At 33.7% G+C, this 24,582-nt stretch overlaps 2 protein-coding genes across 4 annotated transcripts in view; one reads left to right on the top strand and one right to left on the bottom strand.

The window, feature by feature from the left end:
* LOC118737551 overlaps nt 1-7,384 on the bottom strand; it is a 261,819-nt gene extending 254,435 nt beyond the window's left edge. Inside the window, exon 1 of the mRNA XM_036468127.1 lies at nt 6,835-7,384. The gene's annotated coding sequence lies outside the window, so the exon portion shown is untranslated. The remainder of the gene's footprint in view (nt 1-6,834) is intronic.
* LOC118737549 (autophagy-related protein 16) overlaps nt 1-24,582 on the top strand; it is a 302,080-nt gene that overhangs the window by 263,781 nt on the left and 13,717 nt on the right. The window lies entirely within an intron of this gene.

Here is a 24,582-nt window from a genome sequence, read left to right as displayed (position 1 = left end):
GAAAATGAGAATAGTGGAAACAACTTTCAAACTTACAATGATTTTACTGAAATTTGGTTTATACTCTACTTTCCAATAAACCAGAAAAAATATGGCGCCTACCATTCATGCAGGTGGAAATGATGCAGGTTAATTACTTCTGATGAAATTTGTTTAACACGTTTGTCTGACTCAAAAAAAAATAATAATAATAATAATAAAAACAAAAACCTAAATAGGAAATATCGTGAAGTTTGGCCTACTGCCTCGTTTAATGTAAATATAAATGAAGTTGTTCACATTTTCAGATTTTTTAAAAGCTTGGTAAGTAGGTTTGGTTTGGCTTATATCTTGCAATCTATTTTTAACCAACCTCCCGATGAGCTAGAGACTTAACAGTTCAAACTTAGCTCAATCCGCTAGATGTCGCAGGCGTCGAAATATTTCAAAACCCTGTATTTATGGTCCGTTTTAGTTTATATTTGGAATATATATTTCCTAAATGGAAGAAAATAACTCCTTGAGTTTAGCCGGTAGGTAGCGCTGGCGTCGATCTCTTTTGGAAACCTGCATCTATGGTATTGTTTAGTTTATTGTTGTTGCTATTATTGATAAATTTAAAGAAAGTGGTCAACGATTTTGGTTTATATTTAGAGTAAGTATACCGAGCCCTAAACGCCAAAAGAATGTAAGCGACCTTTTTGCAACATTTTCTTTTTGATGTAGAAATGCATCTAGATGCTTTAGGAGCATTTTTGCATCAAAAATAAATTTAGGTTAGGGCTCGATATATTACATATAAGAAAATAAATACTTTAGGTTGTAGTGGTTGTTCCAGATAAAGCGACGCACTTGTACAAATAAGAGATAGTCCCGTGTGGTACCCTGAAAACTTCAACTGAATTTGATCGGCAAAAAAAAATAAGGAACTAAAACAAATGCTGTTATGTAGCGCGGGGTTGATATAATAGAAAAATCGTCGTCAATAGTAGGACTAGTTTGTTCACATTAAAATATACAGCTGTGGTCAAAGATTTAGAAGCAAAATTCAAAATGATTTTGTTTGCTACTTTTGTTTATGTATTTATTTTTAATAATTTTTATTTAAAATAAAAGTCAATCTATAACAGAAATCGCAAGAATAAAAATTTCAAAGCTTTCAAGCTATTTTTTTTAATTAATCAAACTTTAAAAAAATATCATCCAAAATTTCGAACTTTTTATTTAAAATTTTTGTAGCACATTAAATTTTTAACCGACTTCAAAAAAGGAGAAGGTTATCAATTCGTCGAAATATTTTTTTTTTATGTATTTTACCGCATAACTTTGGACCATGTCAGCTGATGTCGATAATTTCTATCGGAGAGCTAGTGTCTCACAGGTGGTGCCTTACTAATTTTGTTTAGATCCGATCACTGGATCATGAAAATATTGACGGTACTCCTAATTTTTTTTTTTTTAAAGAATTGAAGTCGGTTTTGTTTTTCGCTTAAACAGCACTTGTAGTCTTATAAAGTGCAAATTTCAAATAGCTAAAAATTGCCGTTGATTTTTGAGATTTTTTTTTGTCGCGGGTGTTGCGCATTTCATGCAAAATTGAATCGGCTACAAAACTGCATACTCCTACATTTTCGAAAAATTTTGAATAAAAATTTGAAATTTTGATGACAACATCATGAAGTTTGATAAATTTTTGTGAAAATTGTGCAAACTTTAAAATTTTATTAAAGTATATTTGAAATGAAAATGATTCAAAATAAATGAATTAACATAAGTTGAAAACAATATGGTTTTGAATTTTGCTTCTAAATCTTTGACTATAGCTGTATGTAGTATATTACCTACTTAAATTGATATCGGCTGAAAATGTTTGTTTGCTTAAGTCAAATCTAGCACCTTATGAAAGCAGGTAACTAAAAAGTTCAAAATAAAATAACGTAAAAAATTTTTTAAAACGAAATTTTATTTAACATGTACACTTAAATAAATAAAAGTACATAAGCCAAATCTTTTGCTAAGGTTCCTAAGACTACTTTATGAAAATTGGGCTTTTTCCTCCTTAAACCGGTTAAAACGATCATGCAATGTCATGCTGTGCTATTGGATAGATTTTACTTTGATTGTAGCAAATCAAAATCTTGTAGTGGTACAAAGCGCAATAACACTGTTTAAACAGATATTACGTCAAATTAAGAACTAAAAAGATAAAAATTTTTTTTACTTAATATAAAAAGCTGAACTTAAAAAATACGTTTTTGCTCTATGACATTCTTCTAACAAACGAGTGGTAAGAGCTCACGTATGACCACTTTTATTTTCGCCGCGAATGTTATAAAAAATCGCGTTTGGAGATTAAAAATAAAAATATCTTTGCTTGTTCTTTAATTAAATTATTGTTTTTTTTTTTCTGCAGACTGGGCCGACTGAATTCAAGTAGCAACTATTCCTCACCTTTGCTATACGCTACTCTTAAGTATTGGAAAAAATACATAAATTTAAAATGTTCTTTCATTCCTTGATTTTTACACCGCAAAATCCCTCCTGCTAATACGTTATTTTCTTACTGTGAAGAATTCAAAAAGCGGCAGCACTTCAATTCGTCTTATAGGCAATAAATTCTCAATTTGCATTGCTTTTTTGCATTTATTTTTTTGTGTTTTTGCTTTTGCAACCAAAAACATAAACCTATAGCTTGCCACTGGCGGTTATGGCGGCAACATCAATGCCACTAAGTTTTGTACATTCATACAGTAGGCAGTGGGCGCTTTTGGTGCAACTCATGCTGGCATGAGTTTGCATAATGGTAGCAGCTGTAACTAGCGAATGATGCTAATGCAGCAGCAACAGCAACAGCAGGTGATTAGCCTAACGCTTTGCTGCCAATTTCCAGCTGTTAGTCTGCTGTGTTCGGCCGCATTTTATGGCTCATTAACCCATTCTTCTCTTTAAAGGAGTACGATCTTATGTGTTCACTTTTCACTTTTTTGTTTCTTGTAATTTTAATGCATTTTTCATTCAATTCGTCTTGAAATCAATTCAGTATGCGTCAAAGCTGCTACTTTCGACAGTAAATTTTTATAGTAGTAGTATAGTGGTCTTGTTTAATTGTAATTCATGTAACATACATACATAAGTATGTAGTTTCATGCAGTGGCGTGAGCTGTTAATCTTTTTTATCGTTTATATATTTAAATTTATGATTCTACCTCTTTCAGGGTAATATTTCAATTATATGCAGTGATTTATTTATCTCAAAGTTTCCTTTAAAATGCTTGTTTATCAAAATTTTTCCTTTTTGATTGTTGTTGTTTCCGACAGGGTGGGTGTATAATGTATTTTGGAACGCCGAAACCGGTTTGTCTCCAATCCAAAATTGACAAGGGATGACGGAAATTCGTTCCAAAATACATCACATTTATCAAAACTTACGTCTGAAGAACGTTATAACAAACTTCTTTCCATATCTTAAAGCAAACAGTTGTTCGCCATGCAAATGTTCAAGAAAATCGCAGCCTCGAATTGGTCATACTAAAATTGTTAATAAAAATATCGTGAACTCAATAAAAATCTTGCGGAATCCTTCCCTAAGTAGTTAAAGTAATAATGAAATTGAATCCCTTCAAAATGATGTTAAACTTGTTGGGTAAAATAAAATTTTGCGTTTACAAAAATGTAGGAAGAAGAAAAGTTTGGTTGACCGGTTTTCAGCTAAGGGTTAGAAACGTTTTAGACAAATGCTAGGCAGGAAATTTTAGTAGGGCTAACCAAAGATGATGGAAAGATCATCTGATTAAATGTGCCATTTTACATCAAATATTTTGGAGCAAATTAAGAAGTAATAAGCTGATTGGTTTTATTACCCGCAAAGACCTGTAGTGAGTCGTAGAAAGCAATTTTTTTCGTAACAAAATTTAACCCTTCCATTCATAGGATTTATTGACACCTTTCCCAAAAGTTTAACCAAAATTGCCATTTGACATTTTAACCATTTGAGTGCCATTATTACTAAACTTTTTCGAATAAAGGTCAAAAATACCCCTAACCAAACCCTGCAAGAACAGTGACTATCATTTGACAAATCATTTGAGTGGCAAGACTGAAAGATTTCTGTCACTGGCTACCTACAAGTTTCTATCAAATTCTAAAGGGAAGTGTGAAAAATCTGATGTAAACATTTGTGTTCCGTCTTCCTCCGACTTATGGAATTATTTAGTTGTCTCTTTTTAACCAACGCAAAGTTTGTAAATTTGTTAGTAAGGTAAATGAGAATGTGTTAGTTTCCATCACACAATTCTTGTAGGGAAGGAGCTTATTAAGGGTTTACTTTTAGTTTCGGAAGACAAGAATTCTATTTTTGGATTATTTCTAGTAGTCCATGCATCAGAGGTGTTCTGGTGGAGCTATGTCGGACCCTTCAAATGTTTTTCGTATACGATTTTATGAATATTCCACAGTTTGGAAAATGTAATAAATTTAAAATCCATTTTTCTGTTTCTTTTTATTACCTCGAATAAAATTGACCATCAAAAATGTCTATATAGCTTTTTTTGGCAATATTTTCTAGCTGATCACAAAAGAAATTTGTCAACTTCATATATTCAAAGTCATTGAAAAAATTTGCATAGTGCGCTGCAGCTCTGAGTTGCTTTTCAGTAGTTATAGATATCTGAAAAAAAGGAAAACAAAGTTCTATAAAATTACGCCGAAAAAATGTAATGCTAAAAAGTGGAAAAAAACTGTTAACTGTTGTTAAAAAAAAACTATTTTGAGTAGTTCTAGAGTTCCTAAAATGGAAAAAGTTCTCCAAAATTAGGCCGCAAAAATTAAAAACCAAAATCGAAAAAGTTTGATGTTTAACAACATAAAAATAAAAAAAGTCCTCACCAGCTTTTCAAAAGTTGTAGAGTTCTTAAAAAGGGAAAAAAGTTCTGCAAAACTACGCCGAAATAAAAAAACAATTTTGAAGTCGAAAAAAATTAATGATTGAAACAAATAATAAAAAAAAACAAACTGTTCTGAGTAGATTTTCAATAGTTCTAGAGTTCCTGTTAAGCAAGAAAGATCAAAAATAAAATTTAATGTGGGTTTTGACCCCACGACCTCGCGGCTCGCTAATCGAACTACTGTCAGGGAACAATTTTGATCAGATGAATTGCGCCCTTAATCCGGAACAACATCATTGTCTGTCTTTGCAATAATTCTCTATATTATTACTTTCTTCGATTCTGTCATCTATACTATTTATTCTTTTGTGTATACTACCACCCAATCTTAACATTATTAATTCATGTATGATACCGAATTTTCTAGGTTTAAGCTTTTTATTTTGTAGTTTTATATCAGCGCTGAAATATGTATGTATAGTCCATAGGAATTACGTTGAGACTATTAAATACATAAACAGGTCAATCAGTTCTCGAGAACTCTGCCGAAAAAACTTGTTGGCATATACCTATCTATTTCCATTAAAATATTAAAAATTATATTTTAAGTAGGCTCAAATATTACTTGAATTCCATTGTTTTTCTTTCTTTTATGACTAGGTGCATTTTCTCATATTGTTTCTTGGCGGTCGCCATACTGAAGTTGTTAGAAGATTCCATTCCCAATCAGCGAAATATTCAAATGATAAGGACATGTTTTTCTAATAGCATTCGTCGTCTCAGATCACATCTTTTACTATCGTAAGCAGCCTAAAACTGTAGACCTTTCTATTTCTATTTACATCACGTCACAAATTGAAGAGAAACTCGAAGTTTTTTTTTTAATTTTGGAATTATTGCCGAATATCTTATTTAATTTTGTTGTTAATCTTGCTACTTTGATAATTTTCTAATTAAATTTAATTAAACTTTTATTTTCTTATTTTTAAATTTGTTTTGTTTACTACTTGTTTTACTTAGTTTTCTTTATTAATTTTATTTTAACTTAAGGCATTTTTTTTAAGGTTTAAGTTTATTTTTTATTTTTATTTGTTTTATTTTATTTAGTTTTATATTTATATTTGACTAAAGCTATGTAATTGTAATTTGATTACAATAGTATATTATATTTTTTTTTTGATAAATTGTAGTTTATATTAATTGTTTGATTATAGTTTAATTTGCTCAATTTTATTTTATGTTTTGTTTTGATTTGATCCTATATTTATCTTTATTATTTTTTTAATATAATTTTTAGTTTTTTTTTAATTTTTTTTCCTACTTATGTTTGTTCTAGTAATTTGACAAAATTCTTAAGTTTAATTTAATTAAAATTTATTTCGTTTTTTATTGTATTTTGTTTTTTTATTTTTAGTAAATTATTTTTTGATCAGGTATGTTTTAATTTGTTTTATTTTATTTACATTTATATTTATTTTTTTTGTATTTATACGTATTTTATTTAATTCCATATTTAATTTACTTTATTTAATTCCATATTTAATTAATTTTATTTTATTCCATATTTAATTTATTCCATTTTACTTATTTCTTTTTTATTTGTTATATATTTAATTAAACTATCTTGTATCAAATTTACTTACTTTTAATTTTGTTTCACTTATTTTGATTTTAATTTGTTTTTCTTAAAATTTTATTTTATTTAACTCTCCTGCTTTTTATTTAATTTTATTTTGTTTGCCTTTATTCCAATTTAATTTATTTTATTGTGTTTGTTATTTTATTATAATTTATAATATTTTTCTTTCTTTTATTTTGTAAAGTTCTATTATATTTTATTTTATATTATGCTTTTTATTGGCTGCAAATGGCTTAAATTCCGACAAGTGTCACATCTGTTAATTTTCGCAATATCAACGCACTGCACCCTCTGCTAGTTCTGGTTGAATTCACCTGAAAATATCGCACTTACCTAATTGTAACTGCTCCCGGGGCGTAATAAAGTTAGATGTAAAGCGAAAATATCGCCAAAAATAAATTAATAAATTTTAAAGTCAATTTTCTTTGCAGTAAAATTTCACTTTAATCCTTTCAAAAAAGCACCACTTTGCGAAACACTTTACATGTATAGTTACACTCCGCACTTTGAGTAAAATTCAAGCAGCAGAAGTATATCCAGGCTTTACCGCGTTTTGTGATTTTTTAAAAAAGAGAAGAAGTTTATTGTTGGCACTTGCTTTGACCTAACGCGCACGCTGCTCGTTTAAATTATGTATTACTTAAGCTTCAATCACCCAATCGAAATGGTTATGAAAATTCTAACTTTCAACCTTTTCTCTTTTCACAATCCCAAAATAACTGTTCAAAGACAGTACCACACAGCAACGGTTGTGTTTGTGTGCAAAAATCGTACTTGACCGTTGTAAGGTCGCCGTAGAACTAAAGTCTTTTGCCAAGGTAATGTGTTGTTATATAAGTTAGAAGACTTCTTTTACTGGAGACGATCAGTCCAAATATGCTGTGCGGAAGATGTCGGGAAAAAGCCATTTCTTCGGTGCTCAGCAACAAAGATGCGGTGCGCGCTCTGCAGACCATGAAATATATACACGCATACCATCATCGCACGAAAGTAGACATGAGCATGCATACTAATAGGTTTGTATGTGTATGTGTCTGCAAATATTGCTTGTAGAAGAGCATAACATCTCTGCAAGGCCTATGGTTTGGTGCATAGTTATACTTGGAGTTAGAGAAACTTGAAAATCAAGTAATATAACAGTGTAGGAAGGAGACTAAAGAAAAGTATATTAACTGATCAGCTGAAGTAGCAGAGTAATTATCTTGGCGGTGATTATCTTGGTGAAAATTATTTGGTTTATAATAATTGGCAGTTGCATTATGAGTTAGGTCATTATAAAGGGTTTTCTCCGCGAGAGGAAAAACTGTGAAATTCCGAAGAGGCAAGATGAATAGTAAGAAATAAATATAAGTAGGTATTTGTAATTTTTTCAAATAAGTTTACGAATTTGGACTATTTGAATTTATTTGACCACATCATTTAGCAAAAATTACTTCTTACGATCATTTCATACATACATTTGATTGTCTTTAATTTTACGTTTCCAAATCACATGAAAAATTCAAAAAATCGATCAATTTAACTTGTGTTACTTGTTGTCTTTTAATCGTTAACCGAATAACTCAAAATATATACAACATAATTAATCGTCATCGTGGCACAAACGTAAATATTTTAAGAAAATTTGTAAATAAGTAGTAGTAGTAAGTAAACTCTAAAGCCAACTTACAAGCCTTGACATTGACCAAAGAATGGCCTTCGCAGACTGTTAATTTACTTTTCTCCAACTCTCTCTCTCTCATATTATGCCTCAGAGCAAGTGCAATCGCGGGCAATGTGTGTGTATGAGTGAGAATTTATAAATAAAGTCACTCCTCCGTACTTTAATGTTGACGCTCCGCTCAGTGGGAGGCCATTAGGGGCTCACGCACACCTATACCCTACAACAACATAATTTCTTTACTCACCGCTGTAGCAATGGAAATCATCGCAACCAGGTGCATACTTTCCAGAGAGGCAGTCTCAAACAAGTTCGCTCTGAACAGCAGCAACACCAACCGATCGCGTCGAACTTGTAGTGCATTCGACCCACCTGTGTTTACATAGATATGTATGTTTGTATATGTATGTTCCCCATTTAAACAAACATGTTACACAAGTATGACATATTTTACCATTTCTTACACCACCCTAATGTGCGGCAAGTTTTTTGTTTACTATTTGTCGTTGTTGCTATTTTGGTAATTGTCGTCCATTGACCGCTGTGTCTTATTAGTTGCATGGTGTGCTGTAGAGCGCAAGATGATTTTTATCTGAGAGTACTATGGTCTTGCTGCTCTCTCAAAAGTAAAATGTGAAAATTTGTTTGCTCAATTAGCCTCTCTTGCCGGTTGTTGTTTTTGCTCCTGTATAAACAGTTTCTTCGACTGATGCATACATACATACATATGTATGTAGTACACTCATAAAGCACAGTTTTTGTCCATGAACATGAACTTTCAGGTTAAATTGAATATGAATATTGGAATGCACATTGACCGTGAATTTTATTTATATACAGTTTCAATGTGGTGTTACTATCCGAAGCGGTTGTGTCCTTAGTGGCTATTCTTTTGCGAACACAGATTGGTAAATGTGTGCTCTCGCATTGTTGCACAATTATTTTACAAATTTTATTCAGCGACATTCTAAAAAATAACTATTTAAAAAAAAAATTTCCTAAAATATTTAACCACAGTACTTTGCATATAATACACAGAATATAAATTTCGAATTGAAATAAACTCAAAAGTGATGTTTTAAAGAAAGAGGCAAATACTTAAAGCTTCCATTAGTTAATTAGCTTTTGATTCATTCCAAACTCTGAAATAAGTTCAGTTAGGTTAGGTTAAGTTGGCTTTCACATAGATGAAAATATCATGCCCACAGCGTTTCCAGATACGTTTACGATCTACGAATCAATGCTTTTACGCAATGCCGTTCCTTTAGCGAATTTTAATAGACACCTTGGCCCTTTGTCGAAGGCTGACTGTAGGCTCTGCAGCTGTACACTCGCACGGTTTCCTCGTGATTGTTACACTTGCTCCATTTGTTGTCATAGATAAGGCAAGATACGTAACCCAATAAGCGATACGATATGAAAGCAACATCGACATGCTGAGTGTGTGGGAATTGATGGGAAGTGATAAAAACTGTGCACACTTGTACGATTGTGATACCGCGACTGCGATGGCTGCGATAGCGACACTCATATCGCTTTTATACAGTATCGCTCTAATGTAATATTTTTTTATTTCAAAATAGAAACAACAAAGAAAATACTGACAAAAATAAAATATTTCACAGAAACAGGGTTGAAGTTTTGAAATTCCTGCCCACATTTTGTTTGTAAGTCAAATATTAGAGGCATTGTGCTATTATGAATAATCATAGTCAACTTATGTACAGTAGTCAAAAAAATTATAGCCGCACCAAATTTTTGACAAGTTTAAAAATATTATTTTTGCTGTTATTTAATTTTAGTTAGCTTATAGTTTAAAGTTCATTCTTTAACAACATCCGTATAAATAAAAGTTTAAAGGCAGTGTCACACGATTGGGTATTTGCCGAAATTTGGTGCAAATACTGTCCCAAGTGTGCGAATATTCAAATATTTTTCTTTATCCGAATCACGAAAAATAATTTGTGGAAACTGTTCAGTAGAAGATTGCTGTATTATACCAATCTTTTGAGTACAAAAAAATGTACCAATCGATAGAGACTGCCTTAAAACTTTATGCATTAAAAAAATCAAAAAATTTTGTAAATATTTCGAGTATGAAGTTTCTAGTAGAATAAAGTACAAGTTTCAAATGTCTGAAAATTCGGTTGATTTTTTAGAATATTTACGAAAGTTTTTTGTATTTTTTAATATTGCACAAAGTTGGAGACTTGGATTTACACGGGTTTTGTTAAAGAATGAACTATATTTTTATAAAAAAGATAACCAAAATTAAATAACAACGAAAATAATACGTCAAAACTTGGCAAAAAGTGGTTCGGCTATAATTTTTCGACCACTGTATGTATTTTTTATATATTTAATCGGACATGCATGCACATTGTACATAAAGGTACACACATATGTACATAACAAAATTAAAAAAATAATGTCGTTTTTTTTTGCCTTTTCTAACCTACAATCTTATAAGTAAAAACAGAATCAAATCGTTGAGCGAGCTTCGTCGGAAGAAAGTTCGTTGCCAAAATTAAAGCACACTCAATATACGTGATTGGCGCACCACCACAGCGGCAACGAAGTTCATCTGACGAAATTACGTTTCGATTCTGATTTACTGGGCCAAATATTTCGGCGAAATCGCTCCGCCCGACGTAATTCGTTCGGCGATTTAGTTTTGTTTATGCTTCATAAAGTACGTGGGGAAATTTATTCGACTTCTAAATATTTTATGATTAAAAAAAGACAAAGGTTTTATATTTTCCGATATGGAACAATCTTTGGTGGTGAGGGCATTACAATTTTGACGTGAATAAGTTTGGACCATCCTAATGTGCATATGTACCTGCATAGATTTAATAGTCTGTGGATTCTTCATAACTCAACTGTTTTTTGTCAAAAGCGTTTGTAGATGAAATTTTTTTTAAATATTGCATATCTTCCAAACCTGATAAAATTTTTTTACTTGCTCCAAGTTTGCTTGTGTCTCATTCTTAAATCTAGCGCAAATGTTGGTAATGCATGGATGTGCTATGCGAAATTAGTTAGCGAATGGGTGTCACATGCTGCATATTTGCCGACAATCGTATATAAAGCGTGGTTCATATAACTAGTGGTTACTTTTTAAATATTAAAAAAATTAACTAAACTAAAAATAGTTTATTCGAAAGCGCAAATCTTCCCATTATTTATGGAGTACGTTTTCATTCATGTGGCTGCCTGAGCTGGCTTCGAAGTAGCGCATCCTAGTAACCCAATTCTCCAAGACCCTGGTGATGGTTTGTGGCTCTATCTCACGTATTGCTTGCTCGATATTTACCAAGTTCATGTCTTAAATTTCCGGCCACAAAAAATGGTTAATCATGCATCGGTAGCGTTCACCGTTGCCCGAAATGACGTTTTCAGCAGCATTAAAAAAAAAACAAAAAAACAAACAAGCAAAGAAGTATAAGTTCGGGCGAAACCGAACTTTAGATACCCGGTGGTTATTGCCCGATTTCAACGATTTTCAACAGATTTCTTAGCTAGACCCAAGGCAAGGCCCGTACCGAGTTTGGTAAAGATTGGTGAACCGGCTACTGAGATACAGCATTTCATCATAAGTGGGCGGGGTCACGCCCATTTTTCAAAAAATATTATAAAAGTTTTATTTTTTTACCACAATTCTACTTCGCATACTAATTTTCAACAATTTGCATCTAATATTAACTGAAATATCGCAGTTCTTGCATTTCCCGAAAATACCGTTATATGGGAAGTGGGCTTGGTTACAGTCAGATTTTGCCTATTTTCAATACCAACCTACCTTGGTTTAGTGGCAACTTACATACCAAATTTCGTTGAAATATCTCAATTTTTGCTCGAGTTATCGGGTACACGGACGGACGGACAGCCAGACATGGCTTAATCGACTTCTCTATTAATTCTGAGCATATATGTATATATTTGTCTATATCTATCTGGATTTATTTTGCGTGTTACAAACAACCGTTATGTCAACAATGTTATAATACCCTTGTGCAAAAGTGCGCTCAGGTATAAAAAAACGGGCCAATGATGTCACGGCTCCAAAATCCGCATCAAACTGTCACTCTCTGAGGATGTGTTGGCTTCTAAACGAACACATTTGGGTTTTCCGATTCCCAGATGACTTTTCGCGCAAAATCATTTTCCATCTCGGTTGCAACGTTGTTCGAGCATAAAGCTTCATTTCGATCCGCGGAGATATGATACTTACTTTCTGTCAAGTTTTACTCTAGGAAAGGGCTGTCACTGTCAAGATACCATTTGATTAAAAATAAAACCACTACGTAGACCACCCTGTACATACATAATGTGCATTTATACATTTGGCAAATGCAAGTCCCATTTGAACACGCGTGACTTTTTGCAGCACCAATGACTCAAAGTCATTTTTGACGAATAACATGCCGCACGACAACATCAAAACAAACATAATCAAAAATGAAGGTAAACAAACCATTGAAAATATTTGGGTAAAGAAAACAGACATCAGAGACACTAGGAAATATCACAAACTGCATTAAAAGATACTCGAAGGCTGAGTGTATGTATATGTATAAATAAATGTACATCTAATACATCAAATAGCTAAATAACAATAATTCCCAAGTCAAATAACCAGTAATTAGTATTTTGTGGGCCAACCAAATAGGCTTGGCGGCAGGTTTGCGATTTGTTGTTATAATTTAGTATGTACAACGTGAAGATGAGGAGAAACATTGCACAAAGTTGAGTAAATACCTTGCTAATAGCGTGCATAAGTGTCAGGAATCGTGAGCGGGGCTAACACTTTAGCGAGCAAATAAACTGCAATTTTTCATTTGACAGATATTTAACAAGCCACCTAAGTTATATTTACTCAATTGCATACTTGCTACATTGTATACATATGTTTATATTGCGAAATATGGATATGGAGCCTTGTATATACAGCAGCGGTCGGATAAATATTACCATTGTTGCTAGGTAGTTAAATAAATAAATGTTATAAAGAGATACCTTGGGCCTTCATTTGCTGCTCAGTTTCCTTTGGCCTTTAGTTCTTTCTACTTTTCGAAACGAATACTATGTAGCCTTAGAAACGCGCCTTTAACAAGACAGAAAAAGTGATGACCATTCTGAAGGGTAAACCAAATCTCCCAGGGAGGAATATAGCTCGGCTGATGGGATACCCAGAGCCATTTGTACGTAGAATTATAGCAGAAGCTGGTCTGTGCAAAAAAAGTGCAAAAAGTACCGGGTTGCAATGAAACGAAGAAAGATAAAATTCCAACTCTATGATCACACCTAATCGGTGAAAGTGGAATCGCTATAGGTCATTTATATTTTCTAAAATAATATATTTTCTGCTAAAAGGGTATCCGAAAGTCTGGCCTGTCTAAGGCCCTCCACAGCTCCCTTGCACTTGCTGCGTTCAGAGTGTACCCACTCAGTTATTATGGCTCTCGAAGTTAGCGATCCTTCTCGTGCCAACTCGTCGGTTACCTCATTTCCTTCGATTCCACAATGGCCTGGCACCCAGCACAGTATTACGGTTGCTAAAATTTGTAGCGTGTCAAAGCAGTATCTAACCAGCGTGGATTTCATAGTCCTGTTTGAAAGGGCCCGAGATGGCTGCTTGGCTGTCTGAAAGCTTTTGTTACCGCAGGAACTATTAACACAGAAACTTACCATCAAAGAGTGCTTACAACAGAGACTTCAGCCATTTTTACATAATTCTTTTGGCCTAATCTTGCCTCATGCCACTACAGTAAAAGAGCTCTTAAGTGGGATCAGAAAAATGATGTCGTTTTTATGTCTAGAGAAGTAAACCCCCCCAATTTCCCAGAACTTCGGCTAATCGAGAGATATTGTGCTGTAGTAAAAAATTAAACAGGAGAAAATAAAAATCTAAGGCTGTCAAAGAATTTCGACGCAAGTGGCACGCTGCAAGGTAGAAGATGCAAGAGGTTACCGTTAAGGCTCTAATGGAAGATATTCCGGAAAAACATAAACATTTTAAACTTCAAAACTAGACTTTGTAATCAAAATAAAATAATCACAATTAGCATTAAATATGCTATCTATTTCTAGTGACGCACTCTTTACTAACAGCTACCTACCTACAGTCAACAGGATACGAACTGCTACTGCGTTTAGCATATTTTTCCACCCTCCGTCCGGAGGAAATGGCTCGGCGGTAGAAACTTTGGATCGAATTAAGGGCTCATTATTGACTTATTTTGAGAACCTTTCGAAAACCTTTTTTAAGATACAAAAATAAGAAATTAGGTAATCCTATCGAGCTAAATAGGTACTAATTATAGTAGTCCGCAGTATGAACCAAAATTAGATATCCCGACACCCACTTCCGGAAAAGAACTACCAATAAGTTTACTATCTCCGAACGAGTGAGTTTATGCCTACGCATCTTAGTCCATACATTGAAAAACTAGGCAGAGTTTTATTACGTATCATTTCTAGGAGCAGTAAGGTCGTAATATTACTGAGAGCGGAAAATCAGGAACAGCTGCCTTCGTTTCGTCGACTAAAATAGGTTAAGTGTCTTTTTTTTTTTAAAGGCATGAAGCAGTTTTTGATTAACCAGTCAGGAAAATGAAAAACTTTTGCCTTTTGTGCATTTCTTGATGTTTCGGCTTTCTGGCAACTCATCATATACATACGTAAACATGTCATTTCAAACATTAACCGATGGGCGTCACTGAAAACGGGAAGAAATAGTTTGGAGTAAAATGAATTCCAGTTTCAGCCTCAGCCAAGTGACGCCACTCGGCTACGGTAAAGTCAATTATTTACTTATGGAAAATCAGTATCTTTGCTCACTGCCAATTCATAAACATATTATCTTGAGTTTTTAAACTGCAAATCTTGTTAATCTTGAACAGTAAACTTCTTCGCACAAATAATCCTTTAAAATTACTCTGTAAGCTTTCGTCAAATATGTCTATTGTATGTAGTAGAAAATCCTCAGCGGCTTACACATCTTGTGCTGGCTTATAAAATAACTTTTATTTTGCTTACTCAGCATAGACCACTGACAGCCGCCAAATTATGAAATTTGAAGCGAGTCAGCTGTGCCACAACAATTTGTTAACGCCAATATTGACCATGCTGGCTTTCAGCATATACATCTTGGCGTGCTGCCAAGCGCGTTAGTTTTTCTTCTGTTTATATTCATAGTAGAGTGTATACTCAATAGCAATACAATACATCACTTTATACTATTTGCAATTCACAACGTTCGCGTTCGCATATCTTATTACGTCTGCGTTAATCGTGATTAAAATTGACCGAGAACGTGATTTATGTCAGTTTAAGTGAGCATTTATCGCCGCCGCTACTTCCAAGTGCCGTTTCGATTGAACACGAGATGTGAGCAATAGCGGAAATTTAGCACAAGAAACAAAAAAAAAAAAATAAAAATAACATAAAAGGAAACGTAACGAAAGACTTCAGCAGCAAACTTGTTGAATAATCATTTCGGCACTAGATGGGTAATTTAATGCTACTGACATAATTTGCACAAAATTGCACAAATCATATAATAAACTGTTATAAGTAGTCGTTATGCGAATTTTTATTTGTGTAAAGAGAGTTTGCTGTTTGGTAGTCAAGTTTTTATCATAAATATTTATATTTAGGCAGTTTTTGGGTCACAAATAATAGTTTTAATTGCATTTCTTTGAATTTGAAGAGTTAAATAATTACATGGTACAGCAAAAGGATTTAGATCTGGAAAACTGATTTTAAGTCCATTTGGGAAGATTTCTAGTAAAAAAAAAAAATGCTGAAGTATCCCAAAATGGCAAATTTCAAAAAAAAAAAAAAATGAATTTGGACAGAGTTTTGAAAAATAATGCGTATTAATGAAAATCCAATTCGTCTAAGGGATTGTACCTCATGTCGATGAGTTAAGTAGAAATGAGTGGAAAAATCCGGAAAAGCAACAATTTTTTTACTGAATAAACGATTTTAACATAAACCCTGTCAATTTGCCATTTTTATAAACATGCGCGCCTAATGTCGAAACGAAATAAAAAATGAAATTAAAATTCTACTTAGCATATTTTTCACATTGAAAACAAATACCTCTAAGAGAATTGAGTTTTTTTACGTTTTTTAGTATCCACCAGACGAATTGTATTTTTTTTTTAATTTTTAAAAATGGTAATTTTTGAAATAATCATCAAGAAATCTAAATATAAGGTCAGTCCTGTTTTCGATATCAAACTAAGAGAGCAACTTAAAGTTAAATAACTTAATATTAAAAACAAATATTTTTAAAAGAAAGCTTTTTAAATATGAGCGAAATCAGACCATTAATACTGGTTTCTATATCAACTCCTGCTCCACCTATTGGGAAAATATTTAGTGGAGTTATTCCATTTCATGTGGTTTATATACTTTCTTATTATGAACTCATCCGGTCTATAAATACGCGGTTTTTCAAATTCTCGACTCCTGCGCCACCTACCGGATTAGCTCATCTTTCTTATTGCATTGTCATCGGGTTCTGAGCTGGCTGTGAAGTTTCAAGTCTCTAAGTCATTGGGAAGTTGATCAAAAATTGATTGCAGGATTTGCCTCTAAAAATAACATATGTATATTAGGGTGGTTCAAAAACAGTAATGCCGGAAATGTAATGCTCTCACCCCCTAGGATTGTTCTATATCGAAAAAAGTATACCCCTATTTTTTTATTTTGAAATCAAAAATTATTTAGAGGTTGCTCAAAGCGCTCAAAGTTTTCCATGTATTTTAATATGGGAAAAATAAAATTTTTCGTAGAAGGGTATAGAATTCTTGAAAGTCAATATTTTTCGATCGGCAAACTCTGGTTTGCCAATTGTTTATTTAACCGTTTTTTAATACTAACGATTTTTTATTGGTCGCCCAATTGAATTTTTCGGGGTTTTTAGCGGACCTATAAATTATAGCTGCGATAAAAAATTATCAATTAAACAATTGGGTATTATTATTGGGAATCTCCTGCAAATAAACCGAGTTTTCTGGTAGAAAAATATTTATTTTCAACTATTATATACCATTAATACGAAAAGTTGTTTTTTGCCCATATAAAATACATGGAAAACTTTGGGCGCTTTGAGCGACCACTAAATATTTTTTGATTTCAAAACAAAAAATAATAAGGGTATACTTCTTTCGGTATAGAACAATCCTAGGTGGTGAGAGCATACAAATTTCGACTTTATTTTTCACATGCATTTTTGGAACACCCTAATGTACAAACATTCAGTTGCACAATTTTAAGACCGCTTTATACTTTCAAGTTTTCACTGTTTATTTGCTTGATATTTAATTCTAATTATTTACTAATAAAAATATAATTCATTCTAAAACAGACACAATGCAAATCCATATTTGACACTTTTTTTTAAGAATTTTTGGAAAGGAAATTTATGTCGACTGATCACCGCGAGTGAATTGTAACTTATTTTTGTTAATTTGCACAAGTTTTTCAAGTTAAAATTTTGTAGTTAATTTTAAGTAAAGATATTTTTCATGCTATAGCAACAAGCGTAAAGTGTCAAACTTTCTATAAAGTAAAAGCAAAAGCCGTCACAAAGAAAAATTACTAAAAATCAACGCGACTTTTTAGACGATTGAATCTTGGGCTATAGAACTGCATATACAGATTGAAGAATTGAAATCATTATGACAATTTTTTAATTTTCCTACATTTTGTATGAATTTTGAAGCTGTGGTTTATACGGTTTTGGTTGAAGCTTAGACCATATTTTTACAGAAGAATAACAATTAAAATTTAACTCGAAAAACATTAAGAAGATTAAAAAAAATCAGGACATGGTAACTTTGTGGAGTCACTGTATATAAGTACATTGTATACTGCTTTCACATCAGTGCAACGCGACGTTGAACAAACTCAAATTCTTATTTTAATTAATTGTTTTTTTTTTTTTTGATGGAATTTATGTGCATCAGCATCCCCATCGGTTGATTATTTCCTCACCTGCGGCAAATCAGCATCGGTAAAAAATCTGAAATCCATTATACTGTAAATACATAAGGTTAGGTGAAGTTCCTATTTTCTTGGAACTTTCTAGCGCAATATTTCCATTTGATATGCTAGAACTGCAGTTTTAATTAAAATTCCATTGTAACTAAATAATAATTGATTAATTAGCTAAGAATTATGCCCAACGCGTATAACGCTTCAACGCCTCCCCTCAACTACATATGTATGTATGTATGTATGTATGCATGTAGGTAGCTGCTGTATCAAAAACCTTTCGAAATCATGATAATTGCCACTGCCACTGAGTGCTACCACGCGCATCGAGCGTATTGCTTTCTATACACAATTCACTTTATTACGGTAGGTATGGTAGGTGGTTTAACCACCGTCTGAAGCAGTGCAGGGAGCAGGGTTTTGAAATGCTACTAATTGATTTCGATTGCTTTAAAAGTAATAAGTAGATACCAATAAAACGGTGCAAGCGATAGTCATAATTTATCAGAAGCATATTTAGCACAATATACCGTTATGAAGAATAAGCATATGAAGCAATAAAATCGTTTTAATTGTATTGATTAATTTCGGCTTAAGTACATATGTGCATGTATGTATGTATATGCGAATAAAGAAGCGCATTTCTATGCTCATAGCGAAATGCCTTTGATACGCCAAACTTAACGAATCTGCAATATGCGTATCATTAACACTACATATTTCCATTTCCATTATTAGTCTTTCATTCGCCGGCTTTGAACTCGATGCAAATTTGTAAGAGGAACTTTCTGTGGGCGATTAATAGCTGGTGAAATGGTAGTGAACACCTATGCATGTACATATGTATTTATCTAGATACGTGAAAATTAAAAAAAAAAATTTACTAGCATTCATCAACAATTAGCTGAATTACTGCTTCTTTAAGTCGGACTGCATACCTCAACTTAATAAGTTACTTTATTTAAAAGCTAATGATAATAATATATATACGCTTACACGTTTGAGAAGTTTTTGGCCGAGCGTCTCTTCCAAATTGTGGTGTGCGTCCTGATAACACAAATCGAAGACCTTAAATTTTTTTATTAAATTGCCGTGCATACTAGATTTTAAAACTTTCCTCTGCATATGTCATTCTTTTTAAGCCGGAAGGCAGCACACTTTTTGCCTTCCTACTGATTCTTTCTAAAATAGATTAAAATTCAATTCGAATTAATGTCAGCGCTGAATAAGAGCAGCGAATTCCACACTTGGGCCACAAATTTAGTGGCATCTGTATTCGATTTGTTTTTTTTTGCTGTACCACTTTCTTGAAATAATTTATGAGTTAAGTGTTCATAGTATTCAAATCGTTTTAGCTGTAGGATAACTCGTTAATTTAGAAAAAAAAATTGCACAGCCGCTCTATGACAGGCGGTGCATTATGGACATATTTGACCCATATACATATGTAAGCGTCTTTAATATTTGTGTCAAAAACGGTCGGAAATAAATTTATAAAAACAGAAAAATAGTGCAATAAGAAAATTTATATTTTTTATAGCATACATAGTCTTGATTCAAATACGTTTTAATATATCAAGAAGCTCAGTGGGTCTGTGAGAAAATTCCTAGTCTCGCAAACGTGCCTACCAAATAACCAATGACCAGTTAAACAAGCCATGACCATCAAAATGTCTTCTCTTGGGAAGCTAAGCAGTTCTTCGTTTGTTTTCCTATCAATTTGCGGCCATAAATAGTAGCATAGTTGTTGTACAAGCGCCCTCGCCTAACCATGACCTATTGGCCTCTTGAGTGATGTTATTTCTAATCCCTAATTTGTAGGTTCCCGTGGGTATCCCAATCATACCTTTCACTAAGTAGAAGATTTGCTAATATCATTTAGAGCTGCCAGGCATTCCTTTGCAACCTTTGATCTTAGCGTTGACGCGTTCATTGATTTGATGGCCGCCTGGCTATCCGATAAGATATTGATTGAAGTCTTCGTTACGGCATATTTATTAAGCCAACTCTTTTAGTAGTCCGGAATTCGGATGGATAATTCCAGTGCTAATTCTTAGAAAAAAAACGAAAACTTCATAGCGAAGCCGGTTGTCTAGCATGGATACGTCCGTATAAAATTTGTTTTCCTCCCCTTCTCCACGGTATTGTTTGCCACTCTCTTGTTGACGGGATGTTCGTCTTAAAAAGCCTATCGAAGGTGGGTTTAGGGGCGAAGTAGTCGATTTCTTGATTATAACTACCCACACCTATGGAGCAGTGACGTGGCTACCTTCGCGTTGAAATTGGGATGCTGTGGGGTGTGAGCAGCTCCAGCTGTCGAACGCGTGGAGACCGGTCTACCCAGGCCTCCTCTCCCCACGTTGTCCCCTACGTTACTTGTTCTCGAATCTGTCCTGTCGTTTAAGCCCGCTCTGACTCCCATCAATGGCCACCCTGTCGGGTTTTGGTCCCACGAGTATCGGACAATGGAGGCTCGCCTGGACAGAGGTCCGTTTGCACAGGTAAGGCTAGATAGAAAACCAGGTTTCCGGAGAACTCCGTTCAAGACTGGGTCTCCAGCTAGGCAGAAAATCAGCATGGGTCCATAACACCTTGCCACAACCCAGAGCTTTTTCAAGAATTTAGCCGCTCCGTTAAATTTTGATTTTCGGGCAGTTATATTTGCAATATGTCATTCTTAATATTTTTCTGCCGGTCTTAAGCCTCACGGCGATAGAGTGGTGAACCCAGAGAAGAGAAATTGTTCAAGAGACCTTAAAATACTTATCGCTAATTAGAACCGCGTTCACGAGGCTATTGAAAAATCTGGAACATTCCGCGAAAACACTTAAAAGAGCTATACTATGAGGTTTGGATAAAGATGTATAGGGAGAGGTTCATTCGACTTGTCAGAATTAAAAAACTCATACATCGAATTAGAGGTCATTAACTAATCAAGAAGCAGGAATTCGATAAGAATTTGTGATTGCCTATGCGGCATACATACCTCAATGCCAATTTGTAATAGAAACGTCAAGTGTTAATATTTCAATAGCAGAGAGTAAGTGCTAAAACTATGAAATTACTCGATAACATGCAACACAAAAGCAAATCTGTATAGAGAAAGAAGGCCTACGCGAACAGACACCTGATCTTCATGCTGCATAGCGACTGAGTGTTAATGCGCTGATACTGCCACTGGTTAGCTCGCAAAGAGCTTTTCTACTAGAACATTTTTTATACTTACTCTTTGTTCTGGAGCTATAATTCGATAATTCAATAGCAGCAGTTGCGCGTGCACAGACTAAAAAAAGCTGCACGCAATGCGGTTAAAAAACCATTTTAGAATTTTTTCATTTTTTCAGTCTCTATTAAATTTCGTATATTTGGTTTTTTTGTTTGATTTTGTGTTCATTTTTATGTTGCAACACGCAAGTTGAGTTTATAAATAAGTATGGTGCGGCGGAAATGTAGTGGCAACGGCCACTTGCCACAAACGCCTGCGCCACAATGACGGAAATTATAGTTGCTTAGGATGCAGTGCTGCGCTAGTAACTGTATGCTGGATGTCTGCAATGGTGTTGTCTTTTTTTGTTACTACATATTGCGTGCTCCCGCGACCAGGAAATTAATCAGTGCAATACGTCGGCTTCTGCGCAACAAGAAAATTCGGACCGCCAACGCTGTTTACTTGGAGGGCAGCCTTACTCGACAGGCTTACTCTGATCATTGACCGCTGAAGCAGAGAGCGTAAATTTTGTCTTAAAAATTGGCATCTACTTCACCTGACAACAGCCAAAAGATTTATACTTTTAAGCAATAGAAGTTAACTACAATCGCTTAAAATCACATAAAAATTAATTATTAGCGAGCGGCGTTTTCGGCGCTGCACTTGTGTGTTTGTTTGTGGGTGAAGTTTTACCTTGCGTGCAAGCTGTGGCTGGTTAGGTTGTTTTACAGTTAAGGTCATGGCCACTCTTTTCTGATGCAACTCCCTCTATATAATTTTTCAATAATTCTTAACATTTGCTTTGGTCTTTAAGTTAAAACAAAAACTTAATTTGAGCAAATTTTTTGGGTTAGCGGTTAAAAAAGAAATAAACGTAAACGTTTGACAACAATTATTTGGAGATTTCGTAATTGAATGTTAAAAAAAAACGGATGTTTAAAAAAACGGAGTTACCAAGTCCTAGCGGTCAACAACGCCATCAATGGTTAACGGTGGTCGTTTGGAAATTTAAAAATACACTGCAAAAAAGGAAATTCGATTGTAGTGTTGTTGTCATATCTATAGCTCGCTAGAAGACATTTTTAGTAAACTTTTGTGTAGAAACGTAACAATGATGTCTGAACATCCGTCTCCCAAGAAGAGCTTTTTGCAACTCTACTTTTTCCACTTTTTGTCATACGGTTGTAGATATTAGCTCATAACATGTACATCGATTACCAGAAGGCTTGCTTCGTGAGGATTTTGGAGCTATACAAAATTTTATCCTAACGTATCCTAAAATCGAAAATTCCAAAATTTTAAAAAAGTTTTGAATAAAAAATAAAAATATATCATAGTAAATCGTTTCAATAATGTTTAAAGTTTTAAGAAACTCCCCAAAACTGTTACGGAAAGAGATAATTCGATAAAATTACTTCACATAAATCAAGTAAGCTCACATTTTCTTTCATACTTTCAATAGATATGCGATTAACACGTGTACGTACGAGTGTGTGGTTTGTACTTGATTTCAAAAAACAAATGGTTGCATACCTTTAGGCACTTTTTCAAATTTCTTCAACAGTGGGGGCTAAAATAAATGAAACATTTTTTTCTTCATTTAACTCTTGATTTATGATAAATTAACTCATTTCTATTTAATTTATTGACAGATTTTACAAAGCGAAATTACTTGATTTCAGCATGATTTGCTTATAAATTTTTAACGAGCTGAGCTTCAAACATCTGCTTCTAGTTCTTCCACTTGTAATTTTTGTGGAGTTTTAATTTTAGATGAGTTTTATTAGCTAGAGTGGCGGGTTACTAAATCGGAATTAAAACTTCTATCAGTCTATTTTTTAGTCATTTTCTGTTTTGGTAGTCTTTTAAGATTTTCTACCGTGTATCAACGAGTTAGTGTGGCGCTAAATGTGTTGCTCTGCGGTTTAATGTTTCCCCATCTTATTTCGAATTTTAGTTTAGACGCAACCTCGGCGTATTTACCTACGATGCCAGCTAAAAAAAAAGAAAAAAATTGTTCTTCAAACAATGGAATTGGAATAGCTTAACCCTCTAGTAGGCAGAACCGCCTCCAGACGGTCGTTAACTAAACACCTTTTTAGTGCACCTATAATAATATTTTTCTATATTCGTAAGGCACGATCTTTAGACAAAAATCGTACCCTTACGACAATGTAAATGTCAATCCGGTTTTTTTTAATCGGCAGTTGAATTACAGATTTTGAAAACACGGTTAAAATTAATTATTTCTTGCTTTTTAATAAATTAGTAATTAAAGAAATTTTTTCTTTTGAAAATTTTTTTGATACAAAAAAATTCAGTGGGTTTCGTAGTATTTTGATATAAGTTTTATAATTGTGTGACTATCCGAAATGGAGAAAATTGCTTTCGAACACAGACCGTCTACAGACCGGCTTGCCGACATATAAAAACCCAGTTTGCATTTTTGACCGTCTGCAGACAGCATTGCCGGTTCGTAGGTCAACATTGTGTAAGAGAAAGCTAAAAATATGTGTAAGTATATCGGCGAGCCCGTCTCCAGAAGGTCTTGGTTTTTCTCCCCTGTAGGAAAAAGTTACTGTCACAGATTGAAATGGACATCAGTTTTGGATTTCTCGTGCTAAAATCACCCATTCCTGATTTTTGCCATTCATAAAAATATTTGCCTACTAGAGGGTTAAGGAGGATAGCCTAATAAACAAAAAATAAATAAATAAAAAGCAAAATCAAATGAATAAAAATAGTATTTGACTAACAATGTTGCACGTAAGCAGCACCGATTGCGCCGATTGTCCAACCAGCGCACCGCCCAACTGCTTGACTGCGAGGCAATTGCAACTGCTTAACTCAACTTAAAATGCGTTACGGTCAACGAATTAGAATGAACTTAATTTTCAGTTATCTGCAACTAAGAAACTATCTAAAAGCGAGCACTATCTGCGGCAGAGGAGCACACAATGGGCATAGCGCGCTGCGGCATTAGAACGCCGGATATGAAAACGAAAAAGAAATAAATAGAATTTTGTTGGAAGCATTATTGCAGCTAAATATAAATAAATAAATAGAAGCAGCGAAAGATCGTAGAAAATTCCATATTCAATAGATGAGTATATTTTCACCGCGCACTTGAGCAATTTATTGCACGACACAGACGCTAGACGCTAGACGCTACGCGGCGTAGCAGGAAGCAAATACTTTGGGT

The sequence above is a fragment of the Rhagoletis pomonella genome, unplaced genomic scaffold (genome assembly GCF_013731165.1).
Source record: "Rhagoletis pomonella isolate Grant_MI unplaced genomic scaffold, Rhpom_1.0 Rhpom_scaffold_00004, whole genome shotgun sequence".
NCBI classification, from domain to species: Eukaryota; Metazoa; Arthropoda; class Insecta; order Diptera; family Tephritidae; genus Rhagoletis; species Rhagoletis pomonella.
Note: the sequence above shows the minus strand (reverse complement) of the source record. Positions and strands in the feature narration are given on the sequence as shown.